Below are 20,872 nucleotides of genomic sequence, written 5' to 3' on the forward strand. Positions count from 1 at the left end.
AGGATACTAAGAATTTTTTTTAAATACATAAGGTGTAAAAGAGAGACACGGGTTGATATAGGATCAATTGATAACGGTGCAGGAGCTATTATAATGGACGATAGAGAGATGGCAGAGGAATTGAATGAATATTTTGCATCGGTCTTCACCGTGGAGGACATCAGCAATGTGCCGGTTAGTCAGGAGTCTCACGAAATGGAATTGAGTTCAGTTAAGATTACTGGGGAGAAGGTGCTAGGAAAACTAAATGGACTAAAGACTGATAAGTCTCCCAGACCGGATGAGGTGCATCCCCGGGTTCTGAAGGAGGTGGCTTTAGAGATAGCGGAGGCATTGGCGATAATTTTCCAGAAATCGATAGATTCCGGCGTGGTTTCGGAGGACTGGAGGGTCACAAATGTAGTTCCATTGTATAAGAAAGGTGGGAGGCAGCATAAAGGAAATTACAGACCTATTAGTCTGACGTCAGTGGTGGGAAAGTTATTGGAATCTATCCTCAAAGACGGGGTTACGGAATACCTAGAGGTGCAAGGCAAGATAGGTCCTAGCCAACATGGTTTTGTGAAGGGAAGATCCTGCCTGACCAACCTATTGGAGTTTTTTGCAGAAATCACAGGTAAGGTGGATAGGGGAGAGGCAGTAGATGTTGTGTATTTAGACTTTCAAAAGGCCTTTGATAAGGTGCCTCACAAGAGACTGATTAATAAGATGAGAGGTCATGGAATTACGGGTAGGATAACAGAATGGGTGGAGCATTGGCTGGTTGACAGGAAGCAAAGAGTGGAAATAAAAGGATCTCGTTCTGGTTGGTTACCGGTTACTAGTGGTGTGCCGCAGCGGTCGGTGTTGGGACCGCTCCTTTTTACTTTGTACATTAACGATTTGGATGATGGAATAAATGGTTTCATGGCTAAATTTGCGGATGACACCAAGATAGGGGGAGGAGTAGGGAGTATTGAAGAGATAGGAAGGTTGCAGAGGGACCTAGACAGTTTAGGAGAATGGGCAAGGAAATGGCAGATGAGATTCAATGTAGGGAAATGTGCAGTTGTACACTTTGGAAGCAGAAATAAGTGGGCAGATTATTATCTAGGAGGAGAGAAAATCCAAAGCACGGAAGTACAAAGGGACTTGGGGGTACTCATGCAGGATACCTTAAAGGTTAACCACCAGGTCGGATCGGTGGTAAAGAAAGCGAATGCTATGTTGGCACTCATTTTGAGAGGTATAGTGTATAAAAGTAAGGAAGTGTTGATGAGGCTCTACGGGGCACTAGTGAGGCCTCATTTGGAATACTGTGCGCCGTTTTGGGCCCCACATCTTAGGAAGGATGTGATGACGTTGGAGAGGGTTCAGAGGAGATTTACGAGGATGATTCCAGGAATGAAAGGGCTTACGTATGAGGAGCGTTTGTCGGCTCTTGGACTGTACTCGCTGAAGTACAGAAGAATGAGAGGGGACCTCATAGCAACATTTAAAATATTGATAGGAAAAGACAGAGTAAATGTGGCTAGGCTGTTTCCCTTGGTGGGTGAGTCCAGGACCAGAGGGCACAATCTTAGAATTAGAGGGTACAGTTTCAAAACAGAGATGAGGAAAAATTTCTTTAGCCAGAGGGTGGTGAATTTGTGGAACTCCTTGCCATGTACAGCAGTGGAGGCCAGATCAGTGGGGGCGTTCAAGGAGGAGATAGATAGATATCTAAATAGTCAGGATATCAAGGGATATGGGGATAAGGCCGGTAATTGGGATTAGAATAGTTTTTCTTTCTTCTTCTTCTTCCCCCATTCCCCATTTCTCATTTCTATTTCCCTTTCCTTGGAGCAGACTCGATGGGCCGAATGGACAAGATCCCTTGTCTTGTGATCTTGTGAAAATCTAAGAACTTCTACAACCTTAGTCACACCACCTCAGTAGCTCATGAATCGCATTGCCCTTTTACCCACTTGTCCCACTGCCTTTATTAACATTGGTGTTACCCATATTTTCAGACACACCTTCTTTCCCCCTCCTCTTGAAGTCAAATGAAATGAAACATTGACTTCTAAATCCCCCAGGTTAAAGTTTCTAGGAATTTTATTCATGCATAAGGAGGTTATATAAAATTTTAGTCAACATTTGAAGACAGTAGCAATATCATGTGAGCTAATATAATCCTTATTCCTGCTTTTAAACTTGATTAGGGATCTTACAGTAGACAGTAAGAATAAGTGGATTATGACTGCACATGACAAACACCGTGACCCATGGCCACAAGACAGATATTTTTAGTTGTGAAGTGAAACACCACATGCATACTAGAGTCTTGGCTCCCGCTGTTCTTTCTTTTCCATTGTTTCCACCTCTCATAATAGGTTCTTTCTATACTTATGTTGATTTTCTAGGGCATGTCAATATTAAGAAGGTGGGGTTGGGTGTCTTGAAAAACATTAAGGTGATTGTCCCCAGGGCCTGATGGAATCTATACCAAGATACTGAAGGAGGCAAGAGAAGTGATTGCTGGGGCCTTGACAGGGATCTTTATATCCTCTTTAGGCGCAGGTGAGGTCTTGAAAGAATGGAGAAAAGCCAATGTTGTTCCTTTGTTTAAGGAGGGCAACAGAGATAATTCGGGAAACAATAGGCCAGTGATCCTTGCATCAGTGGTAGGGAAATTATTTATTATTCTTAGGGACAGGGTTTACTCGTACTTTGAAAAGCATGGACTTATTAGGGACAGTTAGCATGGCTTTGTACAGTGGAGGTCCAGTCTCACAAGTCTGATTTGAGTTTTTTTTTTGAGGTGACAAAGGTAATTGATAAGGGTAGGGCAGTGGACGTTGTCTACATGGGATTTAGTAAAGCATTTGACAAGACCCCTCATGGCAGGCGAGTTGCTACGTTAGATACAAAATTGGCTTGGTCATATAAGACACAGAGGGCAGTGGTGGAGTGTGATTTTCTGATGGGAGGTCTATGACCAGTGGTGTTCCATAAGGATCAATGCTGGGACCCCCAATTTTTGGTGAAAATATAAGTGGTCTGACTAGTAAACTTACAAACATGAAAATTGCTGGGGTTGTGAATAGTGAAGAAATTTGTCAAAGGATACAGCACTATATAGATGAGTTGGAAACTTGGGCAGAGAAAATGGCAAATGGAGTTTAATCCAGACAAGAGTGAGGTGATGCAATTTGGGAGAGCAAATGCAAGAGGAAAGTATACAACAAATGGCAGGACCTTAGGAGCATTGTTATACAGAAGAATCTTGAGGTGCAAGTCCATAGTTCCCTAAAAGTGGCAAAAGAAGTGGATAAGGTGGTAAAGGAATGTCATGCTTGCCTTCATCAGTCAGGGTACTGAGTATTAAAGCTGGGAAGTCACATTGCAGCTGTATAAAACATTCATCAGGTCACATTTGGAGTATTGCATGCAGTTCACACTATAGGAAGGATGTGAGACATTGAAGAAGGTGCAAAAGAAGTTCACCAGGATGTTGCCCGAATTAGAAGATATTAGCTATAAGGAGAGGTTCGACAAACTTGAGCATCAGAGGGTGTTCGACTTGATAGAAATATATGAGAGACATAGTTAGGGTAAACAGTCAGTCTCTTTCTCAGGATGGGAATGTCAAATACTTGAGGGTATAAATTTAAAGTGAGGGGGGCAAAATTTAAAGATCTTTGAGGCAAGTTTTTTTTACATAAATAGACACACACACACACACACACACACACACACACACACAGAGGGAGTGCTAGGTGCCTAGAACATACTGCCATGGGAGGTGGTAGAAGTAGATATGATATCAATGTTTATGAGGCATTTAGACAGACATATGTACAGGCAGAGAATAGAGGGATACAGAGAATATGCAGGAAGATTAATTAGGTTAGCATCATGGTCAGCACAGACGCAGTGGGACAATATTGTCGTATTTTCAACTACCTCACCCCAAGTTCCTGATTTCCTTTCCGTTTGTAAAATCTTTTTTGCCCAAGCTTTTGTGTCATTGTTCTAATATCTCTAGGTCACTCAGTGTTAAATTTTGTCCACCACTGTACCAGTGAAGCGTGCCTCACTGTTAAATAGTACTGAATCACGGCTCCTTTACTAAACATTAAAAACTTAGTAAAAAAAAGAGCCCTTCAACCTGAAATGTTAACTGTTTCTTTTCCATAGATGTTTTTCTAGCATTTTCTGATTTTATTTCCAATACCTGTAATTTCTGAATTTCATTAAAAACTCAATGTTTATTCCATTCTGTTTCTTGGACAAGGTAAAATCATGAATGCAAGGAAAGTGAATAGAAAATGCTAATTGCTACCCAAAGGACTGAAGACTTCTGTATGTTCAGTTTAATTTTACGCTGAATTTGCAATACTCATCAAGACCACAAGCAATTAACACAGTAATCCTTTAAAAGGTATTGCCGAATAATTCAATTCCGTGGTCCTTACAGAAGGGAATTAATCTAATTAATAATAGATAAAATGATCAGAGAAGAAACCACATTAAAAAAAGCAAATTCTTGTCAAAGTTGCTGAAATCTTAGCCTCTTGACATTGAACATTATCTATGTAAGAGTGAACATTAAAGAATGTCTATGTTGAGAACCCACTCCCAATAGTTGCCTGCAACAGGCTGCTCTCTATTCATGGATGCAGTTTGCTTACCGTTTATCTCGTTGTTTAGTTCCTGCTGAATCACAGCCTCCGGCTTTCAGTTCAAGCTCTCTAAGCACCAGCAGCACTGGGTTCAGATGGTAGCGTAGCACTTCACCAGACTAAAATAATTATGCTGGAGTTATTCACGTGGACAAATCTAAACCTTTCAGCAGGGTAATTGGCTACTATACAAGGTTAATTCCCTTTAAAGCATGGATTGATATAGACTACGTTGGTCCATGTTAAATTTAGTGCATCTTCAATTTGTGTTGAACAAGCTTTATACTTCTAGCTTATTCATCTTCACCCCTTTCCCAACTAGCAATTACTAACTATATGATTATGAAAAAAAAAATTCTATTCTTAGTTATTTTCCCCTTAAGTATGCAATCTGCTATTGAACCCTATACTTGAGTCTAGAATACTTCTGGTTATACTGGGATTTCAAAGTACTTCTTGCAAATAAGTTATGTTCCTGAAACAAACCCAAATTCTGCTTTACATTAAGAAATTTGTCAATAAATGACTAGAGCAGGACTTTTAAATTTAGAAAGCAGTCTTTTTTTCTATTTAAAAATCTACAAATAAAAATTTACTTTCTTAAAAAAATATAGAAGAATAATTTCCTAAAAGAGTGTTAGGTAGACACGATAGCACCAATATCCAAAAATCAAATCTAACCAGATCAAATGACTAAAGAGAACCAACCATACAGTTAAAAAAAAATCTGTTAATGATAGATGTCATTAGGATAGAACAAGCCAACAAGTTCAGAAGACATAGATATACATATCCAGAACATGCTGCTCAAATACTACCACTCCACCCCACATTACATCTTATCCATGCTTTTTATTATTTCCATTACACAGCACAGAAAGTTAGGGCTGCTGATTAAGAGTGATACGCCCTTTTAACAATGTGATGAACGCCAATGCATCCCCAACCAACCTCCCTGGCCCAGAATGGAAACAATTTAAATTGTAGAAATGAGACTGAACATATAGCAAATGGTTGTTCAGAGATTTTTTTTATTAAAGATCAAATACATTTCTTACTTTTCTCTTTCTCTCCCACCCCACAGTCCATTTCTCACATCATATTTCCTCTTTCTGCACTAATTCTATCTGAGGTCATTCTCTATTCTTCAGCCTCTTTGCTTTGTAACCTTCCGTCTCCTCTAATAATCTCTATTGTATTATCAATGAATTTGATTTCCTCTGGTTACACAAGAACATAACAGAAAGTAGCCCATTCAGCCCCTCATACCTACCCCACCACGTAATGGCTGATTTTTTAGCTCAATGCTATTTTCCTCCACTAACCCCATTTCCCTTGATTATCTTCATGTATTCCATACCGACTGCTTTTCCTTTATTCACCATGTCTGTGGGCTCTGCAAATTTCAATGAGACTTCCCTGGCACAACAATCTGTTTCCGAATCCATGCTAAGCAAATAATTCTAACATGCTTTGCACTGTTCCACTTCAAATTAAAAGTTAATTTCTTTGATCGAATATTTCAGAAAATCAAGAAAGTCAGTTGAATCAGATCATTAAATAGTTGATTAATTCATTATAGTCAAACATGGTAGTCACTGCCAACACTCAACAGTCGATATCTGTCTCTAAATTAGGTTATAATGGAGATGAATTCCACTGGTCTGCAGAACAGAATCCAACAGTTCTGCCTCTGTAAATATAGAGAAGCTTTTCGGATTTTTATTTGTTGATAACCCTCCACTTCTTAAAAAAAATGCTTCAAAGCACCTTAGCATCTTCATCGAGTTGACAAGTTTGTTTTCTTGAAGGTACTACTATTGAAAGATAAACATTAATTGCACCCCACCATGGCCACAGTGAGAAGCTATTTAAAATCAATGTCAGTTTTAAGGTTAGGGTGCAACCAAGCCATTTGCATGGAGAATGAAAATTTATAATTTTCTTCTGCTGTGTATCATTTTGATGGGATTGTAAGTGAATAGCCTGACATCAAGGAAATAGCTCAAAGTAGAAAATTTTAGGGAGGCAGAGAACTATTGCTGCGTGTGTAAATTATTTCACTTGATCACTAGGGGCTCCTTCGCCTAGATAAAAATACTTTACATGGCATTTCACTAATAATCGGCAGCAGCTCCAGAGCCCTCTGAATATCAGCTCCCAAAGGCCATAGTGCAAAGGGATTGACAGTTTACCCTCTCCGATATCAAAAAGCAGCTCCTATAGCACATTAAAACCCGGAGCTCAGTTGACTCCACTTAACAGGCAAAGTTCCTGCTCCCTCAATGACAACTGGCCACAAAACGTGTTTTCTGAAGAGATAATACAAATCAGCGTTAATCCAGAGTTCAGATGGAGTTTCTTTTGAACTATTACATAGGCTTGAGAGATTTACAAACTCCGCCATAACTCTGCCACTTCCTGCTGTATGAAATTGTAAACAAAGAAGGTGAGGGGTGCAAAAGCCTTTAAGCAGTATTTAAGAAACAGTTAAGATCCCACAATGTGCACAGTGGTGCAGCTGGCAGAATTGCTACCTCACAGTTCCAACATCCTGGGTTCAATCCCGACCTCTGATGCTGTGTGGAAGTTGTGCATTCCATCTGTGACTGTATGGGTTTCTTCCCAAATCCCAAAGGCATGCAGGTTGGTAAGTTAATTGGCCACTGTAAATTGCTCATATAGGTGAATGGTAGTATCTGGCAGGAGTTGAGGGGAATATGGGAGAATAAATGGGATTTGTGTTAATGGATGCTTAATGCTCAGTGCAACTCTGTGAGCCAAAGCCTGTTTCTGTGCTGTAGGATTTTATGAGAATATGGCCTTAGAACAATGATGTCTTTAAGAAAAGTTAAATAGCTTAAATAACTTTCTAAACTGCAAGCCAGAATCAGTTAAGCTCATACAACAAACCTTAATGGGGCTGAATGTTTGTGCTCGGAGGCAATAAACTGGCTATGAACATCAGGAAGTAGTTTATGCACCTCAAAAAAAGTTAATGGAAATGTGGAATTCTCGCTTTCCCACCAACTGGACCCAGTTGCAAAGGTTCCTCTGCAACTGGATCCTTAACTTCCTTATCGGGAGACCACAGTCAGTGCAGATTGGTAGTAACATCTCCTCGCTGACAATCAACACAGGCACACCTCAAGGATGTGTGCTTAGCCCACTGCTCTACTCTCTTCACACTCGTGACTGTGTGGCTAGGCACAGCTCAAACGCCATCTATAAATTCACCAATGACACCACTGTTGTTGGTAGAATCTCAGATGGCGAGGACACATGCAGGAGATAGATCAGCTGGTTGAGTGGTGTCGCAACAACAACCTCAGGATCAAGTTTATTATCACTGACATGTGTCATGAAATTTGTTGTTTTGTGGCAGCAGTACAATGCAAGACATCAAGATTACTATAAATTACAAAAATAGTGCAAAAGAAGAATAATGAAGTAGTATTCATGGACCATTCAGAAATCTGATGGTAGAGGGGAAGAAGCTGTTTCTGAAATGTTGAGTGTGGGTTTTCAGGCTCCTGTACCTCCTCCCCAATGGTAGTAACATGAAGAGGCCATGTCCTGGGTGGTGAGAGTCCTTGATGATGGATGCTGCCTTCTTGAGGCACCACCTCTTGAAGATGTCCCCGATGGCAGGGAGGGTGGTGCCCATGATGGAGTTGGCTGAGTCTACAACCCTCTGCAGCCTCTTGCGATCCTGTGCATTAGAGCCTCCATACCAGTCTGTGATGCAACCAGTCAGGATGCTCTCCACTTTACACCCGTAGAAATTTGCAAGAATCTTTGGTGACATACCAAATCTCCTCAAACTCCTAATGAAGTAGAGCCGCTAGCGTGCCTTTTTCGTAACTGCATCAGTGTGTTGGGCCCAAGATAGAACCTCCGAGATGTGGATGGCCAGGAGCTTGAAGCTGCTCACCCTTTCCACCACTGACCCATCAATGAAGACTGGTGTGTGTTCTCCCAACTTCCCCTTCAGTCAATTCTTTGGTCTTGCTGATGTTGAGTGCGAGGTTGTTTTTGTGACACTGCTGAACTAGCTGATCTACCTCACTCCTGTATGCCTCTGAATCGCCATCTGTGCCAACCTTCATCGCCAACCTCACACTCAAGGTCAGGAAGTTACAACATCAGGAATCTACCTCTGAAATCTCCCCTGAATATTCATCCTCTGACCTTCAACTAATGTCCTCTGGTACTGGCTACTGCCACCCTGGGGAAAAGGTGCTGACTGTCCATCTATGCTCCTCAATCTAATACACCCCTATCAAGTTGCCTCTCATACTGCATCACTCCAAAGATAAAAGCCATAGCTTGCTCAACCTATCCTCATAAGACACATTCTCTAATCCAGGCAGCATCCTGGTAAATCTCCTCTCCACCCTCTCTAAAGCTTCCACATTCTTAAAATGAGTTGACCAGAACCAAATATAATGCTCTAAGTGTGGTCTCACCAGATTTTTATAGAGCTACAAGATTACCTCACGCTCTTGAACTCAATCCCCCGACTAATGAAGACCAGCACACCATATGCCTTCTTAACCACCCTATCACCTTGCGCGGCAACTTTGAGGGATCTATGGACTTGGACCCCAAGGTTCCTTGGTTGCTGCACACTGCTCAGAATCCTGCCATTAACCTTGTACTCCACCTTCACGTTCGTTCTTCCAAAGTGTATTACTTCACTTTTCCAGATTGAACTCCATCTGCCACTTCTCCACCCAACTCTGCATCCTGTCTAATATCCTGTTGTAACCTATGACAACCTTCTACACTATCCACAACCCCTCCAGCTTTGTGTAATCCACAAACTTACCTACTCATCCCTCCACTTACTCATCCAAGTTATTTATAAAAAATCACAAAGGGTAGGGGTCCCAGAACAGATCCCTGCAGAACACCACTAGTCACCAACCTCCATCTAATATTCTCTATCTAGTACCACCTTCTGCCTTCTGTGGGCAAGGCAATTCCGAATCTACACAGCCAAATCTCATTGGATCCCATGCCTCATGACTTTCTGGATGAGGAAACCTTGTCAATGCTTCACTGAAGTCCATATACACCACATCCACTGCCCTACCTTCATCAATTTGTTTTGTCACCTCCTTGAAAAACACAATTAGGCTCGTAAGGCACAACCTGCCCCTCACAAAGCCATGCTCACCATCCCTAATAAAGACAATGCTGTACCAAATGCTCGTAAATACTGTCCCTAAGAATCCTCTCCAATAATTTGCCCACCACTGAGGTAAGCCTTACTGGTTTATAATTCCCAGGATTAACCCTATTACCTTTCTTGAACAAGGGAACAACATTTGCCAACCTCTAATGCTCTGGTACAACTCCTGTGGCCAGAGAGGATGCAAATATCATTGTCAATGCCCCAGTAATCTCTTCCCTCGTCTCCTGTACTAACCTGGGGTATATCCCATCCCATCCCGGGGACTTATCTATCCTAATATTTTTCAGAAGCTCCAAAACTACCTCTTTCTTAACCTCCACATGCTCCAGCATATTAGCCTGTTTTACATTGACCTCACATTTGTCAAAGTCCATCTCCCTAGTGAACACTGAAGCAAAGTATCCATTAAGGAACCCTACCTCCTCCACCTCCAGGCACATTTCCCCTTTTATCCCTGAGCAGTCCTACCCTCACTCTCGTCATCCTCCTGTTCCTCACATACGCGTAGAAAGCCTTGAGTTTTCCTTAATTCTACTCTCCAAGGCCTTCTTATGTCCCCTTCGAGCTCTCCCAAGTCCCTTCTTAAGCTCCTTCTGCCTACCTTATAATTCTCAAGAGCCTGCCTGAATTTTGTTTCCTAAACCTTAACTATGCTTCCTTCTTCCTCTTGACTAAATATTTCACCTCCCTTGTCAACCATGGTTCCTTTACCCTACCATTCTTTCCCTGTCTCAGCTGGAGAATGCTATCCAGAACCTCATGCAAGTGGTCCCTAAACGGCATCCACATTTCTTCTGTGCATTTCCCTGAGAACATCTGTTCCCAATTTACACTCCCAAAATCCTGCCTAATACCATCATAATTAGCCTTCACCCAATTAAAAACTTACCGATATCGTCTGCTCCTATCCCTGACCATGGCTATGCTAAAGGTCAGGGTATTATGGTCACTATCACCAAAATGTTCACCCACCGAGAGACCTGTCACCCGAGCAGGTTCATTGCCTAATACTAGATCCAATATGGCCTATCCTCTAGTTGGCCTATCCACATACTGTGTCAGGAATCTTTTCTGGACACACCTAAAAAAATTCTGCCCCATCTAAACCTTTTGCACAGAGGAGGTGCCAATGAATATTAGGGAAGTTGAAGTTTCCCATGACAACAACCCTGTTATTTTTGCAGCTTTCCAAAATCTGCCTACTTATCTACTACTCAAGTGTCCTGGTGGCTATTGGGGGACCTATAGAATACTTCCAATAGAGTGATCGCTCCCTTCCTGCTTCTAACTTCCACCCACAGACTCACTAGATGATCCTTCCACAACATCCTCCCTTTCTGCAGCTGTGATACTATCCCTGATTAGCAACGCCACTCCCTCCCCCCCAACCCCCCTTTTACCTCCTTCCCTATCCCTTTTGAACCATCTAAACCCTGGAACATCAAACAGAAAATCCTGCCCTTGCAACAGCCAAGTCTCTGTAACGGCCACATCGCAATTCCACATACTGATCCATGCTCTGAGTTCATCACCCTTATTCTTAATACTTCTCACAGTAAAGACATTTCAAACCCATCCAACTATGTTCATGACCTATCCACTGTCTATCCTTCCTCACAGTCTCCCCACATAATGTGTCTACCTTTACACCAACTGCTCCATCATATGACCTAACACTCTGGTTCCCATCCCCCTCCCAACCTAGTTCTACAGATGTATGGTAGAGAGCATTCTGACTGGCTCCAGTATGCAGGATCGAAAGAGGCTGCAGAGGGTTGTAGACTCAGCCAGCTCCATCATAGACACAACCCTCCCCACCATCGTGGACATCTTCAAGAGGTGATGCCTCAAGGCGGCAACATCCATCATTAAGGACCCTCACCATCCCAGACATGCCCTCTTCACGTTATTACCTTCGGGGAGGAGGTGCAGGAGCCTGAAGACCTCACACTCAATGTTTCTGGAACAGTTTCTTTTCCTCCGCCATCAGATTTCTGACTGGTCCATGACCCCATACTACCTCGTTATTCCTCTTTTGCACTAGTTATTTATTTTTGTAACTTATTGTAATTTTTGTGTCTTGCACTGTACTACTGCCATAAAACAACACATTTCACAACATATGTCAGTGATAATGAACCTGATTCTGAATACCCTCATTCTCTCCTCCTACCCAAAAGTGCTCTGGATGCTGGACAATTTGAAAATTTTACAAATAAAAATTATCAAATCTGTTTTAAAGGTTAAATCATGATTTAACCCCAAATTGTGGTTCACAAGACATCTTTGGAGGGTAAACAGGAGAGATTATACAATAGTGAATTTTAAGGCTGTGGATACTTAACATACACGTTAATATAACATACAAATTAATATCAGGAGTAGATCATTCAGTCTCTCAAGCCTGCTCTGCCTTTATTAAAATCATGGCTGATCTGACTATAGCCACAACATATTCCCATGGTAACCTTTCACCCCTTGCTTATCAAGAATTTATCTACCTCTGCCTAAAATATCCAAAGACTCTGCTTCCATCTTCTTTTGGAGAACAGGACTCCCAAAGATTCATGGTCTTCAGCCGTGGTACAGTTTCTTTCTCTATCTTAAATAGGCGACATCTTTTTAAAAAGTGAACCCTAGTTCGAGATTCTCCCACAAGTGCAAACATAAGCTCGTAGAGGAACCTGGGGAGGTACAAAGAAGTTAAAAATTTAGGAATCTCAGATCTAACAAAGACAGGACAGGACAGGACCAAAAGCTGAAATCCATTATATATCCTAGCCACCTGAGAAAGAATAAATCAAGAACACAAAGCACATCAACCCTACAGTCACAAACTAATCCAAGATCCTCTGCTTTATATTTCAACCACAAGTTAGGCTGGTTAGAAATTTACATCAATAGAATTAGAAGACAATAATGGAAACATCAGGTTTTTCCATGGTCATCATCACCAAAATACACAGAACTTACTGAACCTGATAAATTTAAAATTAGACTCAACAGAATTTTCTCCTGCCAATTTTCACCCATTCATCAATTTCCTGACAATATTTACTTAGCAGCAGATTAGTAACTACTTAGTTGCAATCCAGGATTCACTGGGGCTGATTTCTGCAAATCAAGTGGAAAATGAAACTAATACACAATTCTAAACCTGAAGACACAGAGATTCTAGAATGACACAACACCACAGGAACAAATTAAAACCACAGGGAGAACCTAAAAATAAATGCTGTGGGATCATCACCCAGAGGTGAAACAGGAAAAACCTGAAAATAATAGGTTCCCATTGTAACAAGACATCCAACCTTTGGTAACTGGAGGCCAAATTTACATGTTTATGATGTGGAGAACTGAAAATCCCCATAAGCAAGACCCTTGTCTTGTAACTAATTATTTAACGAGTTGCTGTGCCTGGAGGGACAATTACCATCAAATGATGAAACTGAGAATCACATGGAGACAAGGGGATAGTGAGAGTGATTTTAAATGAGCATCTGAATCAAGGGATGTATGTGGAAAGGCTTCAAGGAGGAATTCCAGGGCTCAGGGCTTAAGCAACCAAACACACAGCCATTAAAAGATGCAGTGTGTAAACTTATGAATGTTAAGAACTGGAATGCAAAAAGCTAGGTTTATAGGGGAGAAGGTTATGCAGCAGATGGATTTGGAAGTAAAGCTCGGAATTTTACATGGAGATTTTGTGGATCAAGGGCCATTGTAAGTCAGTGAGCAGAGGGACAATTGGTGCAAGTTACAGCAGCAAAGGTCCCCTTGTATCCAATATTACGGATAAAAAGCATGCATTTCACAATATCCAACGTACTTGGAGACCAATGACTTTTACCCCACTATCGAAGATGCATTAAGGAACAAATAAAAATTTCAATGGTCTTTTTGGTCTTCATTCTCAATGGCATCACAATGCAGACCAAGTAGCCACCATCAAATTAGAATACCTTCTATCATCAGATATTATAAAGCTCTGATATTTTGAAATTATGGTTGCACATATAAATAAATCAATGTGAAGACAAAACAATGGTGCTCATTTGCTAGTTAAGCTGGAAGTGTACGTGCACCAATTAATAAACATCAAACAGCTGTGCATGACAAAGTGGCTTTCTGAACACTTAATTTACAAAAACCATGTCTATTTAAAGCAACAGGCTGCCAAAATCAGATTGCTTTAATCTAGTGCAATTTCAAAGGCACATCACCAAAGCTCCAGGATCTAATGCTATATTTTTAGTTTAGCACAAATTTGTGAACCAGTGAAATTCAGTAATTTCAATCATTGAACAATAAGTAAAAAGTTTACAAAAAAATATTGGACTTTGCTATATATGACGCAGTGTAGAGCTGCGGGAGATTACAGAGATGGACAGTAAAGCTGGATGAGGTTACAGGGATTAAAAGGAATAAAAGACTGGAGAAGAATTAAAAACAGGTGTCCACAGTAAGGAAAACCACTCATGAGATGCCAGTTTATTCTATCAGGGAGTAAGCTGACAGCAAATCGGGTGCCAGGCCCTAGGGGAGGAACTGACATTGAGCCAGGTGCCCTGCCTTAGCCAGAGTCCGAAAGCAGGCCACACACCAAACCTCTCAGCAATTTTGCAGGGAAGTAGCTGTTTGGCAGGGGCATGGCAAGGAAGTCACATAGGATTAATACAGATCAGATGGAAAGTTGGGCAGAGTATTGGCGGATGGAATTTAATCCTTACAATTGCAAGGTGATGCATTTCAGGAGGTCAAATAGGAGTAAGATGTATACAGTAAATGGTAGGGTGCTAAGCAACATTGATGAACTGAAGGACCTTGCAGTTCAAGTCTTTAGTTCCCTGAAAGTTGCAACATAGATTAATAGGGTGGTGAAGAAAGCATATGGCATGCTTGCCTTCATACGTCAGGGCACAGAATAGAGGAGTGGGCTAAAGGGCCATTTCTGTGCAGTACAACCTATAAATATACAACTATACATGGCTGTTTTCTCAATCATTGCACATCTAAATCTCTATGCTGAAAAATTTTAAAGCTAATGCAAGCTCTGCTTTTGCCTCTTGCAGTACGTTATAGCTTGTACAACATCCCACTGTTTTGCATTTTGCAACAATCTCAAGGGCTGATAATCAGAGTTATATTTTCCCTCCAAAGCCCAGGAGATGTAGGAAATGCTTAAGCAAGTTACAGCGCAGCATCTCATGTGATCAGTGAATTCAGCAAAGTGAACCCGGAATCCCTTCGATCAACATGCATCGTTCTTTCAGCGATTACAGGCAACCCCGTGTTACAGCTTTCAGGTAACGGAAATTTGCCCTCATACAATTCACAAGTCACTATCAAAATATTCAAGAAACAAAATAAAATTAGCTCTCACAAAACTTATATGAGAGAAAGTAAATAAATAAAAATCTTTTTTTCCAACTTGTGTTTCTTGACACATGCGGAGATGATACAGCCTTCTCATTACGGAAGATTGTGACATGAACTGTTTACCAGGAACGCAACCCCCCCCCCCCCCCACCCCCCCAAATAACACAGGGGTTGCCTGAATTACTTATTGGGATTTGAAACAATAATTTAAAAAAATAAGTATGCAGTGGATGAAATGTTCTAAATACTCTAGATCTGATGGATATAAAAAAAAATTCCCTCAATGTCAGGTTGCTAAGTGACCTTAAACAATGATGGACTAAGCACCGAATCATGGCTTAGACCTGCTTCACCTGACTAGGCTATTCAACCTGAGGGCTTCTCAATTCATTGAATGGACCGTACAGCGTCCTCAGTCAAAGTTAAGGGTGGAGGGGTCTGCTTCTTAATCAATAACTTGCGGTGCTCGGACGTGACAGTCCTGGCGAGCTCCTGCTCACCCAGCCTGGAATATCTAATGAAGTGTCAACCATTCTATCTGCCAAGGGAGTTCACTTCAGCGATCCTGATGGCAGTCTACATCCCACCACAGACGGACATGAAGCCTGTACTCAATGAGCTATACTCCATGGTCAACAACCTTGAAACAGGATACCCTGAGGCCCTCTTCATTATCACAGGTGACTTCAAACAGGCCAACCTCAAGAGTATGTTACCAAAATACTACTAGCACATCTCCTGCTCCACCAGGGGCGCTAACACCCTTGACTGCTGCTATACAACTATCAAAGATGCCTTCCGAGCCACCCCTCGTCCTGTCTTTGGGAAATCAGACCACAAGACCATGCTCCTTCTCCCTGCATACAAACAGAAAGTGAAACGGGAGGATCCAGTACAGAGAGTCGTGCAGTGCTGGTCTGAGGAAGCAGATGAGCTCCTACGTTACTGCTTTGACACAGTGGACTGGTCCACGTTCAAAGACTCAGCTGCCAGCCTTGATGAGTATGCCACCACCATCACAGACTTTATCAGCAAGTGTGTTGAAGACTGTGTACCAAAGAGGATAAAACAGGTGTTCCCAAACAGGAAACCATGGATGAACCGGGAGATCCACTCTCTACTGAAGTCAAGGACTGCTGCACACAAATCTGGTGATCCTGATCAGTACAAGAAATCAAGATATGACCTTCGGAAAGCTATCAGGAATGCCGAGAGGCAATACCGACACAAAATAGAGTCCCAGGCCAGCCGTCAATTATGGCAGGGCTTACATGCCATTACAGGCTACAAGACGAAGATGGGCTGCATAGTTAACAACAGTGCATCCCTTCCTGATGAGCTTAACACATTCTATGCTCGTTTTGAACAGCAGGGAAGTGGATTGTCACCACCCACCCTGATAGCCTCCAATGCAACTGAACCCGTGGTCACCGTTGAGGACATAAGATCAGTCTTCTGGAGAGCGAACCTGAGGAAACCATCTGGCCCAGATGGTGTCCCTGGCCGTGTGCTCAGATCTTGCGCTGATCAGCTGGCAGAATTATTTAACCTCTCCCTGCTTCAATCTCAGGTTCCCTCCCACCTGTTTTAAGAAGACCACTATCATTCCAGTACTGAAGAAAAGCAAGGTAACATGCCTCAATGACTACCGACCAGTGGCTCTGACATCCACCATCATGAAGTGCTTTGAGAGGCTGGTCATGGCACGCATCAACTCCAGCCTCCCAGACAATCTTGACACACTGAAGTTTGCTTATCGCCGAAACAGGTCTACAGCGGATGCCATCTCCCTGGCCCTACTCCAGCTCTGGAGCGTCTGGACAGTAAAGACTATTGTTTATTGACTACAGCTCTGCCTTCAATACTATAATCCCAAGCAAACTTGTCACCAAACTCTGAGACCTAGGACTCAACACCTCCCTCTGTAACTGGATCCTTGACTTTCAAACCAACAGACCGCAATCAGTGAGGATAGGTAGCAATACCTCTGACACAATTATTCACAACACTGATGCCCCACAAGGCTGCGTCCTCAGCCCTTTGGTCTAATCCCTATACACTCATGACTGTGTGGCCAGATTCTGCTCTAACTCCATCTACAAGTTTGCAGATGATACCACCGTTGTAAACCGTATCTCAAACAACGATGAGTCAGAGTACAGGAAGGACTTAGAGAGCTTAGTGGCATGGTGTCTATACCTCGCACTGCCTTGGTTAATAGACAATAGACAATAGGAGCAGAAGTAGACCATTCGGCCCTTTGAGTCTGCACCGCCATTTTGAGATCATGGCTGATCCTCAACAATCAATATCCTGTTCCTGCCTTGTCCCCATATCCCTTGATTCCCCTATCTATAAGAAACCTATCTAGCTCCTTCTTGAAAGTGCCCAGAGAATTGGCCTCCACTGCCCTCTGAGGCAGTGCATTCCACAAATTCACAACCCTCTGGGAGAAGAAGTTTTTCCTCACCTCTGTCCTAAATGACCTAGCCCTTATTCTTAAATCATGCCCCCTGGTCCTGGACTTCCCCAACGTCTGGAACATATTTCCTGTCTCTATCTTATCCAATCCCTTAATAATCCTGTATGTTTCAATCAGATCCCCTCTCAATCTTCTCAATTCTAGTGTGTACAATCCCAGTCTCTCTGACCTCTCAGCATAAGACAGTCCCGACATCCCCAGAATTAACCTCGTAAACCTACGCTGCACGCCTTCTATAGCCAGGATATCCTTCCTTAACCCTGGAGACCAAAACTGTACACCAGGAGTGGTCTCACCAGGGCCCTGTACAAATGCAAAAGAATCTCTGCTTTTGTACTCAATTCCCCTTGTAATACAGACCAACATTCCATTAGCCTTCATCACTGCCTGCTGCACTTGCTCATTCACTTTCAGTGACTGATGAACAAGGACTCCTAGATCCCTTTGTATTTCCCCCGTACCTAACTCCACACCATTCAGATAATAATCCGCCTTCCTGTTCCTGCTCCCAAAGTGGATAACCTCACATTTATCCACATTAAACTTCATCTGCCAAGTATCTGCCCACTTACCCAACCTATCCAAATCACCTTGAATTCTCCTAACTTCCTCTACACATGTCGCACTGCCACCCAACTTTGTATCATCAGCAAACTTGCTAATGTTATTCACAAAGCCTTCATCTAAATCATCAACATAGATCGTAAACAGCTGCGGTCCCAGCACCGAGCCCTGTGGCACCCCACTAGTCACGGCCTGCCATTCTGAGAAACATCCATTCACCCCTACCCTTTGTTTCCTATCCGTCAACCAGTTTTCTATCCATGTTAATACCCGCCCCCCAATTCCATGAGCCCTAATTTTACCCACCAATCTCCTGTGCGGCACTTTATCGAATGCCTTCTGAAAGTCGAGGTATACAACATCCACTGAATCTCCCTCGTCTATTTTCCTGGTTACATCCTCAAAAAACTCCAGTAGATTAGTCAAGCATGATTTGCCCTTGGTAAATCCATGTTGACGCGACCCAATCCTATCATTGCTATCCAAATATGCCGCTATTTCATCCTTAATAATGGACTCTAGCATCTTCCCCACCACAGAAGTTAGGCTAACTGGAAGATAGTTCCCCGTTTTCTCCCTCCCTCCTTTCTTAAAAAGTGGGGTAACATTAGCCATTCTCCAATCCTCAGGAACTGACCCCGAATCTAAGGAACATTGGAAAATGATCACCAATGCATCCACAATTTCTAGAGCCACCTCCTTTAGTACCCTGGGATGCAGACCATCTGGACCTGGGGATTTGTCAGTCTTCAGCCCCATTAGTCTACCCATCACCATTTCTTTCCTAATGTCAATCCACTTCAGTTCCTCTGTCACCCTCTGCCTTTTGTCCATCCTTACCTCTGGGAGATTTCTTACGTCTTCCCCCGTGAAGACAGATCCAAAGTACTTATTAAATTCGACTGCCATCTCCCTGTTTCCCGTAATAATTTCACCCGATTCGGTCTTCAAGGGCCCAACATTGTTCCTAACTAACTTCTTTCTCTTCACATATCTAAAAAAGCTTTTGCTATCCTCCTTAATATTGACTTCGTACCTCATTTTTTCTTCCCGAATTACCTTTTTAGTTAAATTCTGCTGTACCTTAAAAATTTCCCAATCTTCTATCTTCCCACTCAGCTTGGCTCTGCCATACTTCTTCCTTTGTCAGCCACGGTGGCCCCTTTCCCCTCTTTGAGTCTTTCCTTCTCTGGGGAATAAACTGATCCTGCACCTTGTGCATTATTCCCAAGAATACCTGCCATTGCTGGTCCACTGACAATTCTGCTAGGATGCCCGCCCAGTCAACTTTAGCCAGCTCCTCCCTCGTGGCTCCATAGTCTCCTTTGTTCAACTGCAAAACTGACCTTTCTGATTTGCCCTTTTCGCTCTCCAATTGCAGATAAAAACTTATCATGTTATGGTCACTACCTCCCAATGGCTCCTTTACTTCGAGTTCTCTTATCAAATCCTGTTCATTACACAGCACTAAATCCAGAATAGCCCCCTCCCTGGTCGGCTCTCGTACCAGCTGCTCCAAGAATGCATCCCGGAGGCACTCTATAAACTCCCTTTCCTGGGGTCCAGTACCAGCCTGATTTTCCCAGTCCACTTGCATATTGAAATCCCCCATAACTGCTGTGACATTACCCTTGCCACATGCCAACATTACCCTTGCCACATGCCAACATTAACTTACTATTCAGCTTGCACCCAGCAGCCAGCATAATCAAAAGACCCCCCACCCATCCGGGTTATTCTTTCTTCTCTCCTCTTCCATCAGGTAGAAGATACAGGAGCCTGAGGGCACATACTGTCAGGCTTAAGCTTCTATCCCACTGTGATAAGAATATTGAACAGTTCCCTTATACGATAAGATGGACTCTGACCTCACGATCTACCTTGTTGTGACCTTGCACCTTATTGCACTGTACTTTCTCTGTAGCTGTGACATTTTACTCTGTACTGTTATTGTTTTTAACTGTACTACCTCTGTACTGTTATTGTTTTTAACTGTACTACCTCAATGCATTCTGTACTAACTCAATGTAACTGCACTGTGTAATGAATTGACTTGTACGATTGGTATGCAAGACAAGTTTTTCACTGTACCTCAGTACAAGTGACAATAATAAACCAACACATTTGTCAGTGATAATGAACCTGATACTGATTCAAAAACCAGAAAGTATGGCTACAGACTGATATGGGATATTCCTCATCCGTCCCACTTTAGTATTAGAGAACTCCTGATCGGCATTCTCAAAGACATGTGTACCTGGTCTGTTTGTGGTCTCTACACCAATCTAGTTAGTTGGAAGGTGACTGCTTCTCTAAACATTAGAGGGAAAGCAGAAGACTCAAGCTAGTTTTCCCTCGCTTCTAGCACCAAAACAGCAACATACCACAATACCTCCATGCCCATAGATCAATGGACAAATAAGCACAACATCACCAAGTAATCAGAACTTCAGTTAAAGTCTGTCAAAGAAACTCGTTGATCATATATACTCAAGCACTAGCTGCATTCAGACTTAATTAATCTGCCCTCCAATTTAACTTCTTAGTGTTCTTTCTGTTTCAAAGCAGCATTGTCCCTCTACATCTTAAGAGAATACAACA

The 20,872-nt window shown here is 42.3% G+C and overlaps 1 protein-coding gene across 6 annotated transcripts in view; it reads right to left on the minus strand.

The window, feature by feature from the left end:
* guk1a (guanylate kinase 1a) overlaps positions 1 to 20,872 on the minus strand; it is a 43,835-nt gene that overhangs the window by 14,769 nt on the left and 8,194 nt on the right. For 3 of the 6 annotated variants that reach the window (XM_052016142.1, XM_052016143.1, XM_052016139.1), the window contains exon 2: positions 4,656 to 4,765. The exons of the other annotated variants lie outside the window; for them this stretch is intronic. The gene's annotated coding sequence lies outside the window, so the exon portion shown is untranslated. The remainder of the gene's footprint in view (positions 1 to 4,655; positions 4,766 to 20,872) is intronic. 6 annotated transcript variants of the gene reach the window in all.

Source organism: Pristis pectinata, chromosome 5 (assembly GCF_009764475.1).
Source record: "Pristis pectinata isolate sPriPec2 chromosome 5, sPriPec2.1.pri, whole genome shotgun sequence".
Lineage (NCBI taxonomy): Eukaryota > Metazoa > Chordata > Chondrichthyes > Rhinopristiformes > Pristidae > Pristis > Pristis pectinata.